The sequence below is a fragment of the Ranitomeya imitator genome, chromosome 2 (genome assembly GCF_032444005.1).
Source record: "Ranitomeya imitator isolate aRanImi1 chromosome 2, aRanImi1.pri, whole genome shotgun sequence".
Taxonomy (NCBI): domain Eukaryota; kingdom Metazoa; phylum Chordata; class Amphibia; order Anura; family Dendrobatidae; genus Ranitomeya; species Ranitomeya imitator.
The window spans coordinates 719,895,990-719,917,536 of NC_091283.1; the positions used below are offsets into that span (position 1 = coordinate 719,895,990).

The 21,547-nt window shown below is 42.7% G+C and overlaps 1 long non-coding RNA gene across 1 annotated transcript in view; it reads right to left on the reverse strand.

The window, feature by feature from the left end:
* Positions 1-2,879: 2,879 nt before the first annotated feature.
* LOC138667716 (uncharacterized) overlaps positions 2,880-21,547 on the reverse strand; it is a 53,024-nt gene continuing 34,356 nt past the window's right edge. The window contains exons 2-3 of the long non-coding RNA XR_011318903.1: positions 4,197-4,265; positions 2,880-2,954 (exon numbers count right to left, since the gene is read on the reverse strand). This is a non-coding gene — a long non-coding RNA (uncharacterized lncRNA). The remainder of the gene's footprint in view (positions 2,955-4,196; positions 4,266-21,547) is intronic.

The following is a 21,547-nucleotide window of genomic DNA, read 5'->3' on the forward strand; positions in this document are numbered from 1 at the left end:
AATGCAGCTATCAGGGAGCCTTATAAGGCAGCCTAATAAACTACAGAGCTGATGCACAAAAATATAGCCTCCACTGTCCCTGCAAACAAAAGGTGGTGTTGGACAGTGGAATTCGCTACAGCACAAGCAGTTTCAGGGCTTAATCTTCCCTCCCTAACTATATCACTTCTTCTGATGAAGCTGCGGCAACCTCTCCCTATGCTACGATCGGCAGAAGTAAGATGGCGGTCGGCGTGAACGCCTCTTTATAGCCCCTATGATGCCACAGAAAGCAAGCCAATCACTGTCATGCCCTTCTCTAAGATGGTGGGGACCGAGACCTATGTCATCACGCTGCCCACACTCTGCATCCTCCTTCATTGGCTGAAAAATGGCACTGAACGCGTCATACGAAACGAGACTTTGGCACGAAGATCGCCGACCTCATGGCCGATCCCACACTAGGATCGGGTCGTGTTTCATGAAACCCGACTTTGCGAAAAGTCGGCGTTTTTTGAATTTTTCCGATCCATTTCGCTCAACCCTAGTGGAGACCAAGTCTGCACCAATCACCACAACGGCCAAACCCACTGTTAGCATTGGCGGAACGCACCGAATATATTTATTAAGTGGGATTGGTGCGTTCTCAACCCGGGATCCTTCGTGCAGGAAAGAAACTACTGCTAAATAAATGGCGGCACTATATGGCGGTATAAACCAGCTCTGTTAGCTTCACAGAGCAGCCGAGAAGGCAAAGCTCTGTGCCCTGTTAGACTTTCACAGAGGCACAGGCCAACTACCCAGATGTGAGCAGTGAGTGGTCATGCATGCACACAAAACTCCTCGCTGGAGGTGCCAGCATTATAGGGGCTTATTTCAGCCGGGTCCCTGAACACACTTAAACACAATCTCCTTGCTGGAGGTGCCAGCATTCTAGGGGCTTATTTCAGCTGGGTCCCTGAACACATTCAAACACATGACCACACTGGCGCAAAGCACATAGCATAAGAGGATACTAGCGCATGGACTTAAATAGCTGCAGCACGTATAGGACCTTTCAAAGAAGGACCAATGGAATTGCTGCAGTACCTGATCATGTGACCCTAGATCTCCACTGAGAGATCTTGCCCTGGGCATGCTCAGTTTGCGAAGCAGAACTTAGTCCCAGAAAAGCCTGCTCGCTGCAGATCTGTGCATGGTACAATAGCAGAGCCAGGAGAGGCAGTAGTAACCCTTTGCACAGAATCAGTCTTAGTGAGACGCTGGGAGCGACGTCTTCACTGAGCAGGCTCCACTGTGGCCGATGCAGAATGGAAGACCGCAGCAGACACGGATCGAGATTCCCCCTGTGCAGCAGAGGAAACTCGACTCCTAACACCCACTCATATTAAATACATTAGTTATACAAACATTCATAAAGAGTATACATACCCTAATTGTGAATAACCCTATATATTAAAAAGCTGGAAAAAATGGCACCTTTATAATGTTATATATTCTTTATTTACATAGGTTTGGAACAGGTGTTCAGCCAGTCGAATCATGGCATCCCTATACTAATGGATACTAGAATCCAACCACCTGTAGGTCGATCATGGATATGCAGATAACACCTTCCAGGGTTCCAATAATGAGCCACCAAAGAGAAGTGCACCAAAATTGTAATTAGGCTGGTGTGGCAGTAATATAAACTATCATTGCCAGTGATAAGGCCAAATTCTGTCATCAGTATCGACCAGCTGACTAATCATCACCTCCCTTTCATACCTGGGTACCAGACCAGCGCTTCCACCACCAGCGAGCATCACACAGGAGAGGTTACATGACTATTGCCACGTGACCGCATGCTCAATGACACGCGAGGCCGCTGTGCAGAAATGAGCAGCATCCAGGAGAACCATCCAGATCACGGTGGTAACCATGGCGTCGAGACTACCCCCCATGATGCCAAAGGAAGCAACCCATCCAGGTCAAGAGATCGCAGCTGTCCCAAGGTACAGCACCTTTGTGATTTATGGTAACCCATATTTACATCTTTTTAATGTATAAGGTGTTATTTATGCTATTCACAATTGGGTATGTATACTCTTTATGAATGTTCGTATAAATAATGCATTTAATATGAGTGGGTTTGGCCTTTGTGGTGATTGGTGCAGACTTTGTCTCCACACTATAAAAGCCAGCCCTTTGCGATTTTTTTGTATACTTGATAACGATCTATTACAGATTCGAATTTTGTATTTTGATGAAGGAATGCAAATCATTTCTTTGAAATTCATCACCTGTGATTGGACACTGATCTCTTTATATTTTTTTATCTTTTTGTGTCACCACTTTCCCTCTAATTGTTTGAATTGTATTCTGTTACTTATAGAGTTCTGTAGGTTCATCTACTGAATTATACAGTGCTCTGTATAAAGATTATTATTATTGGTGGTTTATCGTAGCTTTATGTTACTGTTGTCTACTTTAAGTATATTTACACTTAAAAGGCTTTGCATTGCATATGAGAGGCATTTGATATTTAACCTATTTTTTGTTAAAGGTGTTGTTCTGGATTAGAAAACATGTCTGCCTTTTTTCTTAGAAAGGATCCTTCATCTGTCCATGGGTTGTTTTTTTTATTCCCTATAATAAAAGATTTCTAATGCATAAGAACTTGAATACATAAACTATAAGTCATGTGTTAATAGCAGAATTTTATTGGATAACAGAACAGATGAGTAAACAGCGAGCAACAGTGAAGGTCAGGATCCTCAATTGATTAGGACAATTTATAATACATTTGCGGAAAGATGGGGAACAATCCAAGGAACAAAGTCGGGTGTCACATGTTCATTTATTGGAATAGAAATTCCCTTGACCTTGGCAGGGAGGTGGACAGCAGGGATCAGGACAGTAGGGATCAGGACAGCAGGGCGGTGGACAGCAGGGAGGTGGACAGCAGGGAGGTGGACAGCAGGGGTTGCAGGGATCTGATGGAGAAGTAAACATATATCAGTTAGTCATTTATTTCAAAGAAGATAAACTGTATACTTTCTTTTTTATATTTGAGTGCCATTTGAGTGCCCTTTTAATTAAAAGCAGTTTAGTAAGACCGCCAACCTATCTCTGAAAAACCGCTTGTGTGGTGCACAGCTGCAGCTGTTGTATTGTATCCATCCGTTGCTATGTGTGCGGGATCAGGAAGGAGCTGTGTGCTTCTGTCACCTGAGCTACATTCTCGACTGGGATTGGTGCGGGTCTTAGGATGTAGACCCCCACTCACTTGTTTGCAAATAAAAAGCCACTCAAATATAAAAAAACAAAACATAACAGTTTAGTTACAATACAAAAGAGCAATACATGGTACAAGGTAACAGAATAAATTACCTGCAGTTTAAAGATAAGACTTTCATGATATTTATTGCTTTGGAATTAACTTTACTATATATGTGTTTGCTATTTTTCAGAATTTTATATGTGTAAAATAATTTGAGCACAGCGCAAAGGCAAAAAGCAAGATAAATATTTTATTTTTTCATGCACTCACCCATTGAGAAATTCTACAACTGCCAGAATACATAATAGTTAAAATGAAGGTTCCTGTGTCAAGTTCTGGAGAAGAGCATGTTTCAGGAAAATAAGGGAATTTTCTAAAATGATGCAGTTCTCCTATTTATGAGATATGGATACCTTGTAATGAGACACACAATGTAGATCCCTACTGAGCATTCTTTGTGGCCCTGTACGTTGTCTTTGTGAATCATCACATTTTATAAAGAATTGCTCTGTTAGACTGTATACTCTACATTATCAAGGTCACTAGTTTGATTTTCTTTTCTGGACAGCTTATCAAAAATTCACAGACTCCACATTTTTTACAGTGACATTCAATAACCATAATAAATCATTATGACTATCAGTGATCCATGATTACAAACTATAAATTAGCTGCATTCTCTTTGAACTGTAAAAAAATCATAATTACAGTCATAATAACCTATTCAAGTTTTTTACAGACAAGGGAAAAAGTGCCCTAATTTTACAGAATGTTCAAGAATTTCTGGAAGTTTGGGAACCCAGCACAGTTTTTCATCATATTTTATGCCAGATGCAGTCCTATGAATCACACCTTATAAAGCAGCTTTTAAATACAGTGATTTTGATCTGTGCATAGAGAAATTAATTAGCACTGATGACAGTGAAAAACTAACTAAAATTATCCTTATCTTTACCTTGTTTGGGGAATTGTCCACGACCTTGTTGATTGCTGTAGCCGGAGTACTGGGATCCAGATTGGCAAGCTAGAAAAGAGAAACATTCATTCTGTGTTCACTGCATTTTGAAACAATGTATGCAAGTTATGTATGATTATGGTCATATCGTAGTTATGTACAGAGTGTGAGTTCTATGGAGCTGTGGCACAACCTGTTGAAGTCTATAGGATTCTGTTCGACCACCTATGCAGGACAGTTGTGAAGGAAGGGCCTACTAGTCAATTCCTACATACCAAAACTTTCTGCTAGACTCTTTTCCCATCTGCAGACTAGACCCTATGAACCACAATTTAACTGTTACCCTTTTACTGCCTCATACAACCAGGACATGTACACTGACTTGTTCACTGCCTTGCAATAGGAGAGATTTTATTAACAATGCCTTCATTGCCCCAGACAGCCAGAATTTTTAATATGAGAAAAAAACCTTCTTTGGGCTATGACCTCATTATAATTATTACAGGCCTTGTCTTCCTGTATGCCTTCCAAATGTTTCTGTATCAAATTCGAATCATACAGAATTCAATATGAGACTGTTTTAATGGATTATTTCCAATTCTTTGCTCCCTGAGATAAGACCAAAAAGTTTAGATATTTGTTATAATCCTCTATTATTACAATGGCTGGTCTAAAATTAATCTTCTAGTAGTAATTTCTATTCTGCATAATCTGGAAAGAAAAATTTTAAGCAGTTAGTCCAAAATCTGCAAGTCTGTATCACCATTTTGATATCTTGTGTACATAGTATATAAAGAGTTTTAAAAACTACAGAATTGTGTACACAGTAACAATATTCACTGTGTAACAAAAAATTGCATCAAGAACTACTGTATATGCTACAATCAGTGGAAAACCATTATGAGGAATATATCAAATATCATCAATTTGAAAAGATTGCCTACAAGTGGATAACAGATTCATAACAGCTAAACTGTCCATCAAAAAATAAAAAACCCATATACTAATGTCAGCTTGGTTGATCTTGATAGACGTGTCTGTTTTCAAATATACTAACTATGTAATAGTAAAGGCTGCAGGCCAATCAGTGACCTCTTATTGTCTGCAGTGATTATATGACATAACAATGGGAGGCACAATGATGGACAGTTTAGATGTTTAGGAGGGATTGTACACTATAGGACATTACCTCCTGAACCGTTTATCCTTGAAGGTTAAATCCAATGTCATAGCAACAAATATGGCTGTCATAATGAATATCTAGATCAATTACTTTTTCTACATGTTTGAGATTTACTTCTATGGAAAACACTTTTTTAAAATTGAATACATTGAACATACCCTACTTCTAAGACTTTAATCCCTTTACTGTATCAAAAAAGCATATTCAACTATTCATCTCAATAGAAAGCGACTTCAAGTCAAAAAAGGAAGTATACGGCTGAATGACATACAGCTGCAAATTATATATGGGGCCCGTATATACCTACAGGCTGAACCTAAGAGCATATGAAATGTGAGCTAAACCTAACCTTAAATGTCTTAAGGCTAGCGAAACGCACCAAGTAATAGGGTGATAGATACGAGGTGCGTTCACAGCCCGGGGTCCACCGTGCAGAGAAACCAGCTGCAAGTAATGGCGGATGGACACTGAGCTCACACGTGGGTTAAACTTCACCCTGTGTGAAATGAAAGCGAGCTCTGTTGCCTCACAGAGTTGCGCTGTACACAGGGACTAAAACCCTAACTGAAAGTTGTGCTTGCTCTGGAACTCTTCTGTGCTAACCGCACACATAAAGGAAACAGATGCTAAGCCAAGGCTATTTGGCCCCTCTGACGATAGCTGCCTGCCTCAGTGTAGAGCCCCAGGGCTAAACAGGCTCACACCACTTATATACAGTGTGGCAGAGTATCCACTGAAAACTGCCAAACACAAATGATACTAGCGCATTGCAGTGCGGCCATGTGAACCTTTTATAGCTGTAGCAGTTCAGGACCTTCCTAGTGGACCAATAGGAGCTGCTACAAGACCTGAGCATGTGACCCCCGACCTCCAATGAGAGGCCTTCAACTGGGCATGCTCAGGAGGGAAAAGCAGGACTTAGTCCCAGGAGCGCCTGCTCGCCGCCGAACAGCACTAGTTATAATGGCTGAACCTGGAAGGGCAGGAACTCGACGCCTAACAAAATTTGACATGTATTCAGCAAGGCTTTTTTTTTTTTTACCGTTTTTTTTTTCTTTACATTTTTTATCTCTTTGTTAAAAAAATACTAATGTAAAATTCTGGAGCAAAGTTCTATAATACTAATTAATGTGTAAAGTTTACAAAGAATTCATTAAGGCAAAAACAAAAAAGAGTAACTTACGGTCTTGGCAAGGATTCACACAGACAGGCACTTTTTGGCAGGGATCCTTGCACGGATTCTGGCACGAGCTCTTCTGGCAGTTTGCTCCTCCTTTGATTCCAGACATGACTGATTTTTTTCTTAGTTCTGAACTTCTCAGAGACTCAAAAGCTATGTTTTGATGATGGCATTGAGACTGATCCTTATATATCTAGACATAGTGATAATTGGGGCATATTTTCTCATCAGCTGGTGATAAGGCATTTAATAGGATGATTACATGTATAATTATTTAATATTCTAAAGGAGAATAAACATTAATTATGAAGAGTAAGCCACTCAACACCTTATGATATTTACTGCAGAAAAATACTTGACATCGCATTCACCATCATTTCTTTTTATTGCACTGTTCTAAAATGGACATTTGTAAAGTGGGATGAGTATGGGGCGCAATGTTGTAAAACTGTGACATGCCCACATTGTAAAATCTATTTATGATAAAAGGAAAAACATGCAGGCAAAAGAGGAAGTAATTGTTCCATTAAAATGTAACTAGTAAAACTGATGCGCTATGCATCCTTGTACAGTTAATCATGATAGCCATGTGCCACCTTTTTGATAATGGCTTTTAATGTGCTTAGTTCTGCAATGCTGTGAACACAAAGGTCGTCATGGTAGGAAGCACATGGAATATGTGCAGCTCAAAATTGCACGAAACAGCTGAGCACCCATCAGGCAAGAACAGAAATATTGTTTTTCATTTCAATCTTGTTACTCTCAGTACAGACATCGCTCCATGAGTCTATTATCTAGCTCTCTTAGTTTCAGTGATCTTCCTACTAGGCAAAAGTCACATTTTCAGGTCTGTTTGACCTTTTAACTTTGGGCTCAGAAAGATGGTATGATCAATCATGCTCACAGATCCTTACTATGTGTTCAGACATAAGATACTGCAAATATGTGTCTAGGCACAATAAGGAAAAAATGTGAAAAAAATACAATAATCAACAAACAAGGATGATTGTATCCAGGGGACTAAACTTCAGTCCTGGCATTTGAAGTTACACAGGCCCACTTGTCACATGGTGACTGTATAATATCTTTGTACACTTGTATGCATGGCCGGTTTTAGGCAAAGTGGGGCCTTAGCCAAAGTTTAAAATGGGGCCCCAAATGCTAACATATTGCACATCACACAAAAGCATTTCGGTTGTATTTACATGCGTTGAGTTCAGGCCGTTAAATGACTTTGATCGACATTACTGAAGTTGTTCAACGCTTGTTTCCCGGCCTTTTTCCACCGTGTGAGAAAGAATGATGGGACAGACCCATCACTAATAGATCACTAACAGATCACCATACAGTATCATGTTATTAGCAGCACATCTACAGTTTCCGCTGGCGATGTGCTGCTGAGAACAAGGATTTTTGTTCCGGCAAAAACAATCCAATCACCCAATGAATATGCAGCATTTTACTTGTTTAGTAAAATACACCCCATAGTCCTCCATATATTATAATGTTCACAACAGTCCTCCATATACTATAATACACTCCTCCATATATTAAAATACACTCGCCCGGTCCTCCATATAGTATAATACACTCCTCATAGTCCTCCATATAGCATAATACACTCCTCACAGTGCTCCGTATAGTATAATGCACCACCATAGTCATCCATAGATACAGATACCACTGATGCATATTAATGCATACCAGATACAGGGGAATTCCCTATCATGGACATAAACTAATACAGGGTAAACTCCACTACTAGATTAATCCTACAAGCAAACCACGGAGTATAAAGACACCCAGAAGTAAAAATAGTAACAACTTTATTAAATCTCATAATTACATAAATACACAAGGTTACAAAAAACAGACTCGACATACAGTGTACACATATAGTTCATGTACGGCGGACAGGAACCGCTGCATATAACACCTAGGGTGCAGACAAAGCATAAACCGAAAGCCTACCAGGGAAATGTCAGTCTTTCAAAATATCCTCTCACATAAAAGTGCATAGTGCCGACTACACATACCCGGTAACGCTACATTATATTGCATCAGTGACATCTAAACCAGTTCAAATAAATAAACGGTACTCTGCCTGTCTTACCCACACTGTTTAGGTGCCAGCGTCCGTCCGGCAGCCCCGGACGGACGCTGGCACCTAAACAGTGTGGGTAAGACAGGCAGAGTACCGTTTATTTATTTGAACTGGTTTAGATGTCACTGATGCATATATGTGTACACTGTATGTCGAGTCTGTTTTTTGTAACCTTGTGTATTTATGTAATTATGAGATTTAATAAAGTTGTTACTATTTTTACTTCTGGGTGTCTTTATACTCCGTGGTTTGCTTGTAGGATTAACCATAGTCATCCATGTAGTACAATTCACTTCCCATAGTATAATGCACCCAATATTTCTTCATATAGTATAACGTATTCCCCATAGTCCTTTATACAATATAATGCAGCCCACATACAGTATAATGCAGCCACCACCCTACAGAGTATAATGCAGCCACACCAGAGTATAATGCAGCCACCTCAGAGTATAATGCAGCCACCCCAGAGTATAATGTAACCCCCATAGAATATAATGCAGCCCCCCTCATAGTTTAATGCAGCCCCCTCATAGAGTATGATGCAATCACCCCTCATTGAATATAAATATAATACAGCCCCTCATAGAATATAATGTAGCCCCGAATAGAATAAAATACAGCCCACCTTCCCATAGAATATAATGCAGCCCCATCAAAGAGTATGATGCAATCATCCCTCATAAATTCTAATACAGCCCCCCATAGAATATAATACAGCCCACCTCCCCATAATATATAATGTAGCCCCTCATAGAATATAATGCAGCCCCCCATAGTATATAAGACAGCCTTCCCCATGGAATATAATATACCCCCATAGTATAAAACACAGCCTCCCCCATAGAATATAATATACCCCCACAATAGTATATAACACAGCCACATAGTATATAACATGGCCTCCCCCATAGAATATAATATACCCCCATAGTACTGTATATATCAAAGCCCGTATAGTATATAGCACAACCTGCATAGTATATAGCACAGCCTGCATAATACAGCACAGCCCGCATAGTAGTATACAGCACAGCCCGCATAGTAGTATACAGCACAGTCCATGTAGTAGTATACAGCACAGCCCGTGTGGTAGTATACAGCACAGCCCGCGTAGTAGTTTACATCATAGCCCGCATAGTAGTATACAGCCCAGCCCGCGTAGTAGTAAACAGCACTGCCCGCTTAGTAGTATATACAGCACAGCCCACACAGTAGTATATACAGCACAGCTCACACAGTAGTGTATATAGCACAGCCCACACAGTAGTATATACAGCACAGACCACACAGTAGTATATACAGCACAGCCCATACAGTAGTATGTACAGCACAGCCCACACAGTAGTATATACAGCACAGACCACACAGTAGAATATACAGCACAGTCCACACAGTAGTATATACAGCACAGCCCACACAGTAGTATATACAGCACAGACCACACAGTAGTATGTACAGCATAGACCACACAGTAGTATATACAGCACAGCCCAAACAGTAGTATTTACAGCACATCCCACACAGTAGTATATATAGCACAGACCACACAGTAGTATATACAGCACAGCACACATAGTAGTATATACAGCACAGACCACACAGTAGCATATACAGCACAGCCCACACAGTAGTATATACAGCACAGCCCACACAGTAGTATATACAGCACAGCCCACACAGTAGTATATACAGCACAGACCACACAGTAGTATATACAGCAGAGCACACATAGTAGTATATACAGCACAGACCACACAGTAGTATATACAGCACAGCCCACACAGTAGTATATACAACACAGCCCACACAGTAGTTTATACAGCACAGCCCACACAGAAGTATATACAGCACAGCCCACACAACTGTAACTGAGGCAATGACAGACTAGCACAGCCCACATCTCATCTCTCCTCCCCTCAATAATGTCCCCGCAGTCCTGTAAAAAAAGAAACAAAAAAAAACACACTTCTCACCTCTCATTTTGCCTGCGCTACTCCCTGCTCCTGTCTTGGCGGCTGCAGTCTGCCCGGGACACAGCAGGTGCGCGATGATATGACATCATCGCACACCCGCAGTGCCAGAGGCAGAGCGGGGAATGATGGGAGAGGAAGCGTCAGCAGATGCTCTCTCCTCCATCATTGCATTCAACTGTAGCGGCATCATAGACGCCAGTATAGTTGAATGCGGCAGTGGCGGCACTGGCGGGTGGAGGGGAGCAGAGTGCAGCGGCCCACTACTGGCACTGGCCCTTCTGGCATTTGCCAGAAATGCACAATGGCCAGTCTGGCCCTGAACACAGCCACATAGTATATAACACGGCCTCCCCCATAGAGTATAATATACCCCCATAGTATATATCAAAGCCCGCATAGTATATAGCACAAACCGCATAGTATATAGCACAGCCTGCATAATATAGCACAGCCCACGTAGTAGTATACAGCACAGCCTGCGTAGTAGTATACAGCACAGTCCATGTAGTGGTATACAGCACAGCCCGCTTAGTAGTATACAGCACTGCCCGCTTAGTAGTATATAGCACTGCCCTCACAGTAGTATGCACAGCACAGTCCACACAGTAGTATATACAGCACAGACCACACAGTAGTATATACAGCACAGACCACACAGTAGTATATACAGCACAGACCACACAGTAATATATACAGCACAGACCACACAGTAGCATATACAGCACAGCCCACACAGTAGTATATACAGCACAGCCCACACAGTAGTATATACAGCACAGCCCACACAGTAGTATATACAGCACAGCCCACACAGTAGTACATACTGCATAGCCCACACAGTAGTATATACAGCACAGCCCACACAGTAGTATATACAGCACAGCCCACACAGTAGTATATACAGCACAGACCACATAGTATTATATACAGCACAGACCACACAGTAGTATATACAGCACAGCCCACACAGTAGTATATACAGCACAGCCCACACAGTAGTATATACAGCACAGCCCACACAGTAGTATATACAGCACAGCCCACACAGTAGTATATACAGCACAGACCACACAGTAGTATATACAGCACAGCCCGCACAGTAGTATATACAGCACAGCCCACACAGTAGTATATACAGCACAGCCCACACAGAAGTATATACAGCACAGACCACACAGTAGTATATACAGCACAGCCCACACAGTAGTATATACAGCACAGACCACACAGTAGTGTATACAGCACAGACCACACAGTAGTATATACAGCACAGCCCACACAGTAGTATATACAGCACAGCCCACACAGTAGTATATACAGCACAGACCACACAGTAGTATATACAGCATAGACCACACAGTAGTATATACAGCATAGCACACACAGTAGTATATACAGCACAGCCCACACAGTAGTACAGTCATGGACAAAAATTTTGAGAATGGGACAAATATTAATTTTTCCATTGTCTACTGCTTCACTTTTTCTAATGGCAATTTGCATATACTCCTGAATGTCAGAGTGATCAGCTTAACAGCAATTACTGTACTTGCAAAGTCAATATTTGCCCAGAAAATGAACTTTAACCCCCAAAACACATTTCAACATCATTGCAGTCCTGCCTTAAAAGGAGCAGCTAACATTGTTTTAGTGATTGATCCATTAACACAGGTGTGGGTGTTGATGAGGACAGGGCTGGCGATCAATCAGTTATGATTAAGTAAGAATGACATCACTGGACACTTTAAAAGGAGGCTGGTGCTTGGTATCATTGTTTCTATTCAGTTAACCATGGTTATCTCTAAAGAAACATGTGCAGCCATCATTGCACTGCACAAAAATGGCATAACAGGGAAAAGTATCGCAGCTACAAAGATTGCACTTCAGTCAACAATCTATCGCATCATCAAGAACTTCAAGGAGAGAGCTTCCATTGTTGTCAGAAAGGCTCCAGGGCGCCCAAGAAAGACCAGCAAGCGCCAGGACCGTATCTTAAAACTGTTTCAGCTGCGGGATCGGACTACCAGCAGTGCCGAGCTTGCTCAGGAATGGCAGCAGGCTGGTGTGAGTGCTTCTGCACGCACTGTGAGGCGGAGACTCTTTGAGCAAGGCCTGGTTTCAAGGAGGGCAGCAAAGAAGCCACTTCTCTCCAGAAAAAACATCAGGGACCGACTGATATTCTGCAAAAGGTACAGGGAGTGGACTGCTGAGGACTGGGGCAAAGTCATTTTCTTTGATGAATCCCCTTTTGATTGTTTGGGACATCTGGAAAAAAGCTTATTCGGAGAAGAGGTGAGCGCTACCACCAGTCTTGTCTCATGCCAACTGTAAAGCATCCTGAAACCATTCATGTGTGGGGTTGCTTCTCAGCCAAGGGAATCGGCTCACTCACAGTCTTGCCTAAAAACACAGCCATGAATAAAGAATGGTACCAGAATGTCCTCCAAGAGCCACTTCTCCCAACCGTCCAAGAGCAGTTTGGTGCCCAACAATGCCTTTTCCAGCATGATGGAGCAACTTGCCATAAAGCAAAGGTGATAACTAAATGGCTCATGGAACAAAACATAGAGATTTTGGGTGCATAGCCTGGAAACTCCCTAGATCTTAATCCCATTGAGAACTTGTGGTCAATCATCAAGAGACGGGTGGACAAACAAAAACCAACAAATTCTGGCAAAATGCAAGCATTGATTATGCAAGAATGGACTGCTATCAGTCAGGATTTGGTCCAGAAGTTGATTGAGAGCATGCCAGGGAGAATTGCAGAGGTCTTGAAGAAGAAGGGTCAACATTGCAAATATTGACTTGCTGCATTAACTCATTCTAACTGTCAATATCACCTATTGGTACTCATAATATGATTGCAATTATATTTCTGTATGTGATATAAACATCAGACAAACACTAATAAAAACCAGAGGGCAGCAGATCATGTGAAAATATAATTTTGGTGTCATTCTCAAAAATTTTGGCCATGACTGTATATACAGCACAGACCACACAGTAGTATATACAGCACAGCCCACACAGTAGTATATACAGCATAGCACACACAGTAGTATATACAGCACAGCCCACACAGTAGTATATACAGCACAGCCCATACAGTAGTATATACAGCACAGCCCACACAGTAGTATATACAGTACAGCCCACACAGTAGTATATACAGCACAGCCCACACTGTAGTGTATACAGCACAGCCCACACAACTGTAACTGAGGCAATGACAGACTAGCACAGCCCACACCTCATATCTCTTTCCCCCCGATAATGGCCCCACAGTACCGTAAAAAAAAACAAAAAAAACACACTCCTCACCTCTCCTCTCCTCTTGCCCGTGCTGCTCCCTGCTCCTGTCTCAGCGGCTGCAGTCTGCCCGGGACACAGCAGGTGCGCAATGATATGACGTCATCGCGCACCCGCAGTGTCAGAGGCAGAGCGGGGAATGATGGGAGAGGGAACGTCAGCAGATGCTCTCTCCTCCATCATTGCATTCAACTGTACCGGCGTCATAGACGCCGGTATAGTTGAATACGGCAGTGGCAGCACTGGCGGGTGGAGGGGGGGAGTGCAGCGGCCCATTAGTGGCACCGGCCCTTCTGGCATTTGCCAGAATTGCCCAATGGCCAGTCCGGCCCTGATTGTATCTTTGTACCACAGGTCTAGACCAAAAAAGTCTAGCAAGCTAACGTTACAACACAAGATTTTATCTGAACTTTCTATTAATATAATATTATAGATCAGTCAGCTGTCTAAAATCCTCATCTCATATCATTAGGTGACTCAAATAATGTATTAATGTACAGAAAAAGTTCAAGAATGTAACAATCATGTTATTGATAGTGAACCTTTCAAGCCAATATAATGTGATGAGTTTTGTCCTCTAATGGTCTAGGAACTTCTCTTTATCACATAAAAACTAGTGATGAGCGAATATACTCATTACTCGAGATTTCCCAAGCACGCTCGGGTGACCTGCGAGTATTTTTTAGTGCTTCGAGATTTAGTTTTCATCGCCGCAGCTGAATGATTTACATCTGTTAGCCAGCATAAGTACATGTGGGGGTTGCCTGGTTGCTAGGGAATCCCCACATGTAATCAAGGTGTGTCCAAACTTTTGGTCTGTACTGTATGGGGTATCAGCATACTCAGAACAAATTGTACAACAACTTTTGGGTTCCAATTTCTCCTGTTACCCTTGGTAAGGGTTAATAAACTTCTTGAATGTGGTTTTGAGCACCTTGAGGGGTGCAGTTTTTAGAATGTTGTCACACTTGGGTATTTTCTATCATATAGACCCCCTCAAAACGGTGGTGTAAAAATGAGAAATTGCTGGTCAACTTTTAACCCTTATAACTCCCTAACAAAAAAAATTTTGGTTCCAAAATTGTGCTGATGTAAAGTAGACATGTGGGAATGTTACTTATTAAGTATTTTACCAAAACAGAAGGCCGGATCAAGGCTCATACATAAGTAAAGTATAGAAAACCAAATAAAAAGATATGGACCACAGAGCGATATAAGATGTAAATCATACAAATCTTTATTTTGGAAAATACATTAAAATAGTATTAAAGATGATACAAAAATATGAAAAATAAAGGAAAAAGGGGAGATTGTGACACCTTTGGGTGCCACGTCCAAAACGGAAGGTATGTAAATATGTCAGACTAGTTGTAGGCAGATTAGAAGTGGTGAGTACGATTGTCTATGTTGCAGGATGGAACACAACCACATCATATAGTATTACTATCAGATAGCAGTACAAAATGCAAAAAAATATATAGAAAGGAGACTCACGTTATATCATATAAAGTGCCAAGGGCATATTGATAATAATACCTATAAAAGAACCCCAACGCGCGTTTCGCTGTGTAGCTTCTTTGGGGGGCGTGGTGTCAGGGTGTAAAATGCAGGTATTTATAGAGGGGAGGAAATGAGTCCACTAAAAGCGGAGTTGTGCGGTATATACGGCGCTTACAATGGCATGGCGAAAGCCGGAAGCCAGGGCCTCGGCGTCCGACGTCATCGGTCCATGCCCACTGCAGACGCATCAGCAAAGTGGGCTGGGAGCCGAAGACGTCAGGAGGACGCATAGCCATGGAGACAGGCAGACGCCAGCCAGAGGACCGATATAATTATAATAATAATAATTATAATAATAATAATTATAATTTTTTCTTAACTTTTCTCCTTAAACCCTCTATGATAATTGGACATTTTATACAACTGGCTGTTACTGCAAGAGTTTGGCTGTCAGTTAAGCCTCCCAGTAGTGGACCCATGGACAAAGATTCCTGCATGATCACCATGACGTAACTATATACATACGTGGTCAAAATTGTTGGTACCCCTCGTTTAAAGACAGAAAAACCCACAATGGTCACAGAAATAACTTGAATCTGACAAAAGTAGTAATAAATAAAAAATCTATGAAAATGAACAAATGAAAGACAGACATTGCTTTTCAACCAGGCTTCCACAGAATTAAAAAAAAAATAAAACTCATGGAATAGGCATGGACAGAAATTATGGTACCCCTGAAAATAATGTGACCAAAGGGACATGTCAAATCAAAGTGTGTCTACTAATTAGCATCACAGGAGTCTACAATCTTGGAATCAGTGAGTGGGCCTGTATATAGGGCTACAGACACTCTCTGTTTGGTGACATGGTGTATCACACTCAGCATGGACCAGAGGAAGCAAAGGAAAGAACGGTACCAACAGTTTTGATCATTTGTACACATCATAGAACAGGAACATGTTTCCCATCGTAACATAATTCTATGGCAAACACCGGGAAAGACTGAATCTGTTAGGGTTTTCAGAACACACTAAATAAATTTGAAAATAAAGTGTGTTCGCCACCCGGGGTCCATGGTGCAGAGATGGCAAACTGCAGCTAGAGGACAATGGCAAATACTAGCAGTGAGCGAAAGTGACTCACACTGAGTTAAAGTCACTCAGTGGAGAAGCACGTGGCTGTGCCAATCGCACACAGCAATGGGAAAGGAACTTTGCAATAAGACTGTGTTTATCCCCCACAGTTGCTGAGTGAATATGGCGCTAAACGCATAGCCTGTTAGCTTCACAGGAGTACGCAAGCCCCACTGGGGCAAAGGAACTGGTAGTGGACTCCAAGCACTCACAGAACTTCTCTGTTTAGAGGCCTGAATTCTAAAGGCACTAGCGCCATCCCTGAATTCAAACACACAATCTCCTCTCTGGGGAAGCCGGAATTCTAAAGGCAATCGGCCTGCCCTGAGCACATACAACCGAGTCCAGAACACCGTTAGGTTCCTCACACACAACATAAATGATCTTAGCACACCAACGGGAGCACCAAAGATCCTTTTATAGTTTTTGCCAATTAGACAGGACCTTGCTCACGGACCAATCCGAAGCCGGATAGGACATGAGCATGTGACGGCCGACCTCCACTGAAAAGTCGCCTCATGAGCATGCTCAGTAGAGCGAATCTCGGACTTCTTCTCAAGAGGGATAGCTCGCTACTGTCTATTGCCAGTTACTATAGCTGAACCTGGAGAGGCAGCAGTATCCAAGCGCACAGCCCGAGTATGAGCAAGACACTGAGACTGATGTCTTTGCTGAGCATCATTCACTGCGGTTGAGACTGAATGAGGGACCGCAGGAAAAGATAAGGCTTGGGATCCATCCTATGCAGAGGGAGAATCCCGGTGTCAAACATTAACCCCCTTCCTAGCACCCCCCCCCCCCGCGAGCTTTGGCATGCTTGAAGGTCACAGTAAGCTAGGGGGCACAAATGTGTTCAACAGGCTCCCAGGTCCTATCCTCTGGCCCATGACCCTTCCAGTCCACTAAATTAACTTTTTTGCCTCGTATCACCTTGGAATCGATGATTGCATTCACTGCAAAGTCATCCGAGGAAATACCCGACGTCTCGGCAGATGACTCAGAAAACCGGGACATGTGAACGGGTTTCAAGAGGGACACATTAAAGGTGTCGGTGATATTCAGGTGTGTTCGAAGGGACAGGTGATACACCACAGGATTAACCTGCTCCAGTATTTTAAAAGGACCTTGGTGACGGGGAGCAAACTTTAGTGGACTCTACGCACAGCTTGATATACAAGCTAAGAGCCACACCAAGTCGCCCAGAGTGAAGACCAGGGCGGGATGGCGATGTACATCAACAGAATCCCTCATTCTCTCCTTAGAGGCCTTGATGGCATCCTGTGTGTTGTCTCAGATGTCACTAGCCTCCAGAGCCCAGTTTACCAACCTAGAGTCGGAAGAAGAGATGGTCATGGGGACGGGAACACTCGGATGCTGACCTTAATTAAGGAGAAATGGAGTCTGCCCTGTACAATCAGCAACCGTATTGTTAAGAGCAAACTCTGCCCAAGGCAAAAAAGATGCCCAATCATCATGCCTGGCAGAGATGAAGTGCTGTAGGTATGTGACCAGAGTCTGATTGGCCCTCTCCACCAACCCGTTCGTCTCGGGATGGTATGGTGAAGAGAGATTAAACAGAATACTGAGCAGACGACAGAGCTCTCTCCAGAACCGAGAAGCAAACTGGAGACCCCGGTCATTGACTATCATGTCAGTCATGCCATGAAGAAGGAAAAAATGCTTCACAAAAAGCGCAGCCAAAGCCCATGCTGACAGATCTTGTGGAAGAGGAACTAAGTGTACCATCTTGGAGAAATGTTCGGTGACTACCCAGATGACTGTATTGTTACAAGACTTGGGCAAACCCACAACAAAGTCCATCCCGACCATGTCCCAGGGCCTATTTGACACAAAGAAGGAATGTAACAAGCCCACTGGCCTCTGCCGGGATGGCCGATTCCATTCGCGGCCAGCAATAAGACCTCGCCATAAGCTCAGACATCCTTTTGATCCTGAAATGTCCACCCAACCTAGACTAGTGAGCCCAAGAGAGACCCTCTCAGAACAAATTATGGTCCAAACCCCATTTATAAGGCAAGAAATCCCACATATTAAACATGACAGGGCACACCTGTGAAGTGAAAACCATTCCCGGTGAAGCTCATTAAGAGAATGCCAAGAGTGTGCAAAGCAGTCATTAAAGCAAAAGGTGAACACTTTGAAGAACCTAGAATATAAGACATAATTTCAATTGTTTCACACTTTTTTGTTAAGTATATAATACCACATGTGTTAATTCATAGTTTTGATGCCTTCAGTGTGAATGTACTATTTTCATAGTCATGAAAATACAGAAAAATCTTTAAATGAGAAGGTGTGTCCAAACTTTTTGTCTGTACTGTATGTGGGGGTAAACCACTGTTTGGGCGCATGGCAGAGCTCAGAAGGGAAGGAGCGCCATTTGACTTTTAATGCAAAATTGATTGGAATTGAGATAGGATGCCATGTCGCGTTTGGAGAGCCCCTGATGTGCCTAAACATTGAAACCCCCCACAAATGACATCATTTGGAAAGTAGACCCCTAAGAAACTTATCTAGATGTGTGGTGAGCACTTTGACCCACCAAGTGCGTCACAGAAGTTTATAATGTAGAGCTGTAAAAATAAAAAAATCATATTTTTAAAAAAAATAATCTTTTCCCCCCCAATTTTTTATTTTCCCAGGGGTAACAGAAGAAATTGGAACCCAAAATTTGGGAAATTTGTCCTGAGAATGCTGATACCCCATGTGGGGGGGTAAACCACTGTTTTGTGGGTAGACCACTGTTTGGGCGCATGGCAGAGCTCGGAAGGGAAGGAGCGTCGTTTGACTTTTCAATGCAAAATTGACTGGAAATGAAATGGGACGCCATGTCGGGTTTGAAGAGCCACTGATGTGCCTATACATTGAAACCCCCCACAAATGACACCATTTTGGAAAGTAGACCCCCTAAGGAGCTTATCTAAATGTGTTGTGAGCGCCATCAAGTGTTTCACAGAAGTTTATAATGTATAGCCTTAAAAATAAAAAATCATTTTTTTTAACAAAAATTATATTTTTGCCCCCAATTTTTTATTTTCCCAAGGGTAACAGGAGAAATTGGACCCCAAATGTTGTTGTGAAATTTGTCCTGAGTACGTTGATACCCCATATGTGGGGATAAACCATTGTTTGGGTGCATGGCAGAGGTCGGAAGTGAAGGAGCGCCGTTCGACTTTTCAATGCAAAATTGACTGGAATTGAGATGGGAAGCCATGTCACGTTTGGAGAGCCCCTGATGTGCCTAAACATTGAAACCCCCACAAGTGACACAATTTTGGAAAGTAGACCCCCCAAGGAACTTATCTAGATGTGTGGTGAGTAGTGTTGAGCATTCCGATACCGCAAGTATCGGGTATCGGCCGATACTTGCGGTATCGGAATTCCGATACCGAGATCCGATATTTTTGTGATATCGGGTATCGGTATCGGAAGTGTAAAATAAAGAATTAAAATAAAAAATATTGTTATATTCACCTCTCCGGCGGCCCCTGGACATCAGCGGGAGGATCCGGCGTCCGGCACGGCTTCTTTCTTCAAAATGCGCGCCTTCAGGACCTGTGGAATGACGTCCCGGCTTCTGATTGGTCGCGTGCCGCCCATGTGACCGCCACGCGACCAATCAGAAGCCGCGACGTCATTCCTCAGCTAAAGTCCTAGAATGAGCGCCTTCTAGGACCTGAGGAATGACGTCGCGGCTTCTGATTGGTCGCGTGGCGGTCACATGGGCGGCACGCGACCAATCAGAAGCCGGGACGTCATTCCACAGGTCCTGAAGGCGCGCATTTTGAAGAAAGAAGCCGTGCCGGACGCCGGATCCTCCCGCTGATGTCCAGGGGCCGCCGGAGAGGTGAATATAACAATATTTTTTATTTTAATTCTTTATTTTACACTTTAATATGGATCCCAGGGCCTGAAGGAGAGTTTCCTCTCCTTCAGACCCTGGGATCCATGAGGATACCTTCCGATACTTGATGTCCCATTGACTTGTATTGGTATCGGATATCGGTATCGGCGATATCCGATATTTTTCGGGTATCGGCCGATACTATCCGATACCGATACTTTCAAGTATCGGACGGTATCGCTCAACACTAGTGGTGAGCACTTTGAACCCCCAAGTGTTTGCCCAAAATAGAAATTATTTTTTTTTCCTCAAAAATTATTTTTTAGCCCCAGTTTTACATTTTCCCAAGGCTAACAAGAGAAAAGTTGTTGCCCAATTTGTCTTGAGTACACTGATACCCCATATGTGGGAGAAAACTACTGTTTGGGCGCATGGCAGAGCTCGGAAGGGAAGGAGCGCCGTTTGGAGTGCAGACTTAGATGGAATGGTCTGCAGACATCCCATTGCATTTGGAGAGCCCCTGATGTACCTAAAAAGTAGAAACCCACACAAGTGAACCCATATTGGAAACTAGACCCCCCAAGGAACTTATCTAGATGTGTTGTGACAAATTTGAACTCCCCAAATGTTTCACTACAGTTTATAACGCAGAGGGCTTTTTTTTCCACAAGCCCCCCCAATTTTTATTTTCCCTAGGGTAACCAGATAAATTGGACACCAAAATTTGTGGTCCAATTTGTCCTGAGTACGCTGATACCCCATATGTTGGGGTAAACCCTTGCTTTGGCGCTCAGGAGAGCTCTGAAGGGAAGGAGCACTGTTTTACTTTTTCAGCGCAGAATTGGCTGGAATTGAAATCGGATGCCATGTCACGTTTGGAGAGCCCCGATGTGCCTAAACAGTGGAAACCCCCAATTCTAACTGAAGCTCTAACCCAAACACACCCCTAACCCTAATCCCAACCGAAACCATAACCCTAACCACACCCCTAAATCAAACATGCCCCTAACCCTAATCCAAACCACACCCCTAATGCCAACACACCCCTAACCCTAATCCCAACCCTAACCACACCCCTAACTCCAACACACCCCTAACCCT